Here is a 6,779-nt window from a genome sequence, read left to right as displayed (position 1 = left end):
CTGTTATAGGCCTGGTTCTTCTCCTTCTCCCATCTGAGGGGTCTCCACCTGGGACACATCATCTGGAAGAGGTGCCTTGTACCAACATTCTTTTTTTTTTCTTCAAGGAAATGATTTTATTTGAATAATAAACATTTTTATTTAAAGTTTTGAGTTCCACATTTTATCCCTCCTTCCCTCCCTCCCTGAGGCAGTAAGCAATCAGATATAGGTTTACAATTATGTAAAACATTACCATGTTAGTCATTTTGTATAAGAAAACTTGATAAAAGAAAAAATGAAAGAAAGTGGAAAATAGCATGCCTCAGTCTGTGTTCAATCAATATCAGTTCTTTCTTTGGAGGTGTTTAGTATGCTTCATCATTAGTCCTTTGGGATTGTCTTGGATCATTGTATTGCTGAGAATAGTTGTCATTTACAGTTCTTCATTAAACAATATTGCTGGGGGCAGCTAGGTAGCGCAGTGGTAAAGCACCGGCCCTGGACTCAGGAGTTCAATTCCAGCCTCAGACACTTGACACTTACTAGCTGTGTGACCCTGGGCAAATCACTTAACCCCCATTGCCCCGCAAAAGACCCCAAAACCCAAAAAAACGAACAAACAATATTGCTGGGGCAGCTAGATGGCACAGTGGATAGAGCACCTGCCTTGGAGTCAGGAGTACCTGAGTTCAAATCCAGCCTCAGACACTTAACACACTTACTAGCTGTGTGACCCTGGGCAAGTCACTTAACCCCAATTGCCTCACCCAAAAAAAAAATTTTTTTTCAAAAAAAACCCCAACCCAATATTGATGTCTCTGTGCACAATGTTCTCTTGGTTCTGTTCACTTTACAGTACATTAGTTCATACAAGTCTTTTCAGGCCTTTCTGAAATCATCCTGCTTGTTATTTCTTATAGCACAATAATATTCCATCACCATCATATACCACAGCTTGTTTAGCCATTCCCCAATTAAGGGCATTCCTTTGATTTCCAATTCTTAGCCACCACAAAAAGATCTGCTATAAATATTTTTGTACAAATAGGTCTTTTTCTCTCTTTTGAGGGATGTCTTTGGGATATAAACCTAGCAGTAATATTGCTGGATCAAAGGGTATGCACAGTTTGATAGCCCTTTGGGCATAAGTACCAACACTCTTAACTGGAAGCTTGGGCTGATCTAGCCTAATTGGTACTCCCCTTGTCCTAAGGAGAGAATATTCCTACCATCTGCTCCTTTTCTTCCACACTTGGATGATCTCATTCATGTATGAACCTCCAAGGATACAGATCACCACTTATATAACACCCTATCATTCTCTGTGATTGTTGTCCACATCCTTTCATAAATCCTCTACAGGGTCTCCATTGGACCACTCAATGTGCTGGGGGTGGTAGAATGGAATGGGATGAAATAAGCATTTTTAAGTACCTGTTATATGCCAGGCATTGTTAAGCATTTTACAAATATTTCATTTAATTCTCACAACTCTGTGGAGGGAAGAGTCTCTAATTCTCTTAACTTTACATGTATGCCAGAATGAAGACTATTTATTAATTATACCTTACTCCTTCAATATGACCTGTCCACCTTCTTTTTCAGTAGAGCACAATATATCTATCTGATGACATCCTTTTTTTTCTGTTACTATTGCTGTTAGTTGTAAATTATATGATATATATAAAAAACATTTTGCAAACCATCAAGCATTCTATAAATGTCAGCAATTATTATTAGTGTGTAACAGCCTACTCATGCTGATCATATGCCTCTCCATCGCTTGTCCTATAATCCCAAAAAGGAATACGCCAACTAATTGCTGGGGTGTGTTACATCAAAATTATTAGCATTAGTGACTCCATTTTGCTTTTATCTACCATTTTGTGAAGTTATGTTTCAACTCCATGTTAAGTCACCTCATTTAGGTTTCACAAGGGTACTTCCCCTCCCCAGTCGCCTAATTAAAGACTGTCACAAGAATACCTCATTTCCTCTCAACTCAGTGTCTCCTTCCCTCCCCCAAATGAGAAATCTAATGCCCCAATCCCTATAATCCTATTTCCTGTTTTTTTTACTCCCTCCAAATTGTATATTAACCGTGAGAAACCAAGCTTCTGGATCCTTGGCTATTAAGAATCTTGGACCCGGTTTGTTTTGCAACCACATGCATTGCCAATACATGGTTGCCTGGATGTAATTATTCAGTTCTTTTATTCCACTATAACAGATGGCAGTGAGAAATGGGGTGAGAAAAAGGGAAAGGTCACCATCTTCATCCAACAGTCCTTCTCTAGTCTTGAAATTGAGTTATTTTGTGGACCAGGGAGAGAGACTTGATGAGGTTTGAAAGTAATTTCACCATATCTCCACTGAAGTCCTTTGCAGTTTTGCTAAATGGAACTCCTGGGGTGATCTGTAGGAACTCAAGGGTAAGATAAGAATGAAAATCAATTTTCTGACCACAACACAAATTAGAATTTACACTGAAAGTTTGAAGTCTAGCTGAGGAGTTAAGTTCAAAAGACCAATTTAAATGCCCAAGTGCATCTGAAATCACAAAAGAAGTTCCCCTGCCACTGGGAAAGAAGTTGTACAGGAGCTAAAGACCAGCAGAGAGCAGCATTGCAGAGAAAACAAATCAGGACAAGATTCCAGCTATGTTAGGGGACAAGCAGCAACATTAGCAGCAGGGCTCAAAATCTTTCTCTCTTCCCTAACTCCTATCATCATATTAGGGGATTTCAATATGTTTGTTGATACCCTCTCAGATACTCTAACTTCCCATTTTCTCTACTCATTTCACATGACCTACTCCTCCATTCTGCCTTGGCTACACAAAGAGATGATCACACCCTTGCATAACCCATAAGTCTTCACTTCCATGTTAATGAGCTCTGAAATTCCTTTATTTTGCAATCTATTTTTATTTCATCTTTCCCCATTCATCTTTCCCCATTGCTTACAACCCCCTATCTTACCTTTATCTTCATTATGGCTTCCATTCCCTTCACCCCTCAGTTCTTTCTCAGGTCATCACCCCTACACTGTCTGTACTTTCCTGTCTTGAACTCTGTGACCTTAAAACTCTGTACTATCTTCTAGTCTCTCTTACATACAGCTTGCTTTTTTTTTTTTTTTTTTAGTGAGGCAGTTGGGGTTAAGTGACTTGCCCAGGGCCACATAGCTAGTAAGTGTTAAGTGTCTGAGGCCGGATTTGAACTCAGGTACTCCTGACTCCAGGGCCGGTGCTCTATCCACTGCGCCACCTAGCTGCCCCACACAGCTTGCTTTTTAACAAGTTCAGGAGGATGAGCACCTCTAGTGGGAAGGGCTTGCTGAGCCCTTTTCAGGGCTGTTCATCCACTTTTGGTGTATACCTCTCACCTGTGACTTCAAGAAGCTGTAGCATGTCTGGTGGTCACACCCCAGTAAAACCATCTTGACAGAAGGGCTAAACCAGGTTGAGGGTAATTCAGGGAGTTAGGGGGGTGTCTATCCCAAGCATGTGAAGACTTCCTCCAGCAGTATGGTCAGATCTGAACAATTTGTTCCCAACAGCCCTGAAGGTGAATAAAGCTGTGGCTGTGGAGAGCTTAGAGCTTGGTCAGACATTGAAGACACCAAGGTCATCCATTGTATCCCAGGCCACTGCCAGTCATTTTGACTTTTGTCCTGCTCATGGACTTCAATTACTCTGGAAGAGGGGCAGCTAGGTGGCGCAGTGGATAGAGCACCCGTCCTGGAGTCAGGAGGACCTGAGTTCAAATCCGGCCTCAGACACTTAACACTTACTAGCTGTGTGACCCTGGGCAAGTCACTTAACCCCAATTGCCTCACCAAAAAAACAAAAAAACCTCAATAACTCTGGAAGAGAGAGTGAGGCTGACGACTTCATGCAACTTTGCCTCCAATTCATGCAAGAGTAAAGGCATTGCCCTATGTCATTGGTCCTCTTCAAAATGAAGGATGAACAATAATACTGTTCTCTGCCCTCAATTCCTTGCCTCCTTTTTCTGCTGACAATCATGAATCATGACTTGCCAAGCCCTGGACTACTGCTACCATCTGCCTCTTTTGCTCCTATTAACATGCTACTGAATAGAGGTAGAGGAAATCACAAATCTGTACTGACTATACTACAGATTCAGGTTAAATAATCTTAACTGGGCCCTCACTGCAGCAAGACATTTTATTCCTTCCTAATTGATTTGCTGCTCCACTCTCCACAACAGCTGTTCCAAATATTTTCATTACTCCTTAAGTCTCCCATGACACCCTAACCCCTACATACCCTTTAGCCTCTCAGCTGAAGAGTTCCCTTCATATTTCACTGCATAAAATGAAGCCATTTGAGAGCTTCCCTTCCTCCCCATCTCTTCATCTCATGTCAATCAGATATCTTCCCTGCTTATCTCCTTCTTCCTCCTGGCCTTGGTATAGAGATAGCCCTCCTCTTTTCCAAAGGCAACCTTCCATATGCATCCTTAATACTGTCCCTTCCCGAAATTGAGACTCAGAGTGCTTGAGTGGCTTGGTCAAAGTCACCCAGGCAGTACTCAGGAGAGCTGAGATCCTTACTCCAAATCCATTGTCTTTTCCATTGTACCAACTTTGTGTGAGCATGAGCTAGGATCAGAATGGGCTTGCTCTTGCCTGTTGATTTCCCTTGGGTGCCCTTGTTCTTTTTCTCACTGGTCTGGTCACAATTCACTGGAAACACATCAGGGATAGTTTGTTTTGCTTTCCCACCACCCCCCTCTTCTCAGTTTCCCCCTGACTGTGCGCTGGTCACTCAGCTGGTGCTGCTGCTGGGGTTATCCTGCTGAAGCGTGCAGGAATCACTTCTCCACACTCTCAGCAGCTCTGTGTCTGGTGCTTTTCCACTGTCTCTGGTCCTTTTCCTATGCGTGCTGCTGCATTAGCAAGAGTGTGAAGTGGTCAGTGGCCAGGGACACTGGAGGCCCCCTGCAGGCTATGGCTTTTGGGAGTGGCCTCTTCTGGACTGGGTACTGGGATCTGCCTTCATCCCTGGGCAGAGGAGTGCCCAACAGCTGGACTCCTGAAAGAATAGCCTCTCCTTTACTTTGCCTCAAACTGTGGATAGAGAATCAGAAGACTGGGTTTAAATTGTGGCTTTTCTTGGCTTCTGACCAGGTCTTAAAGGCTTCTACTGTGAAATGGGGTTGGGCTGGATGACTTGGAAAATTATTCTCAGAACCTAAGAACCATGTGGTCCAATATATACCTGAACAAGAATTCTTTCTACCATATGCTTGAACAAATGGTCATGTAGCATTTATTTGCATGATGATCTCCAATGAACCCATGTTCTCCCTTTCAACATTAAATTCATTCATTCATTCATTCATTTTTTTTCTCTCCCTTCCTCCCTCTTTCTTATTCTTTCCTTTCTTTCACCAAAGTCCAATTGATTCTTTTTCCTGGTGTGGAGGTAATCTCAGGTTCTAACCCAATGCAAACCAATCCAACCTAAGAAGCATTTGTCAGGTGCCTCGTGTGTACCAGACATTCAGCAGCTAGGTAACACTATGTATATGTTTTGGACTTAGTTAATCAATAAACATTTATTAAGTGCCCCCACCCAATACTGTCCCCTCCCGTCTTCTCCAGTAGATGGCTTCCATTCTCACCCCTATCTTTTTTTCTTATCCTGAATCTCTTCATATCTATTGGTTTCATTACTGCTGCTTGCAAACATCTGTAATCTGGCTTCTAACCTTTAGTCCTTCAATCATGCTCATCTTTCAATAGAAATAGAAATATTTTCTATTCTAATAAAGTTACCAATGATCTTTATGGCCTTTGATTGCAAAATCTAATGGCCTTGTCTTAATCCTGAGCCTCCATAACCACTCTGCAGGATTTAACATTGTTGAACATCTCCTCCTGGAAACTTCCTGCTCTATGGGTTTTGTGGCATGCTCTTCTGGCTCCCTTGCCTGACTGCTCCTTCTAATTCTCCTTGACTAGTTCTTCATCCATACCATGCCCACTAATGAGGGGTATCCTCCAGGGCTCTGTCCTGGACTATCTTCTCTTTTCACTCTATACTCTTTCACTTGGTGATCTCATCAGTTCTTATAGATTCAATCATTTCTATATTCCCAAATTTCTATATCCCAGATTCCCAAATCTATATATATCCAGTCCTAGTCTTATTTGGCCAGTTAGTCACTGAACATTTATTAACTTGTAACTGGAAAATAATAAAATACTCTTATTAAAAAGAAAAAATAAAGATATCATCCCTTTGTAGTCAACTAAAAAGAACATTTCTTAACAAAATTAATTAAATGAAGTGTCAGTCACTGAGCACAGGCATAGATATTGTGAGAAAATAATGGGTTTGGGGATGCCCAGAGGGCTCCCCCCAAGGGGATAATATTAAGATTGATTGAATTGACTTTGCTGATTAACTCACTTAAAGTTAACTTAATTAAAACCATACCTATCTGAAAGCCTGGCCCTCAGAGGGTGTATTCTCTGAACTCTGACCTCAGCATGTTCTACTCATGGACCACCCTAAAGTTCAGTAAATCAATAGATTTGAATGATGCTAGCCAATTAGCTTGAAGCAGTGTATAAGGGCCACCTCTCCTCCAGACTGAAGGAAGCTTCTGCTCACACAGGCAGGGAGACTTGCTCTTGGCCTGAGACTGGGAGGAGGGGGTGATGCCTTGCTCTCTCTCACTCTTCTATCCTAGGTACGTAGAGCTTCTGAACTTTCTGAGCCATGTGCTCTCTCTATTTACTAATATTTAATATACTTTAAT

The sequence above is a fragment of the Dromiciops gliroides genome, chromosome 2 (genome assembly GCF_019393635.1).
Source record: "Dromiciops gliroides isolate mDroGli1 chromosome 2, mDroGli1.pri, whole genome shotgun sequence".
Taxonomy (NCBI): domain Eukaryota; kingdom Metazoa; phylum Chordata; class Mammalia; order Microbiotheria; family Microbiotheriidae; genus Dromiciops; species Dromiciops gliroides.
Note: the sequence above shows the minus strand (reverse complement) of the source record.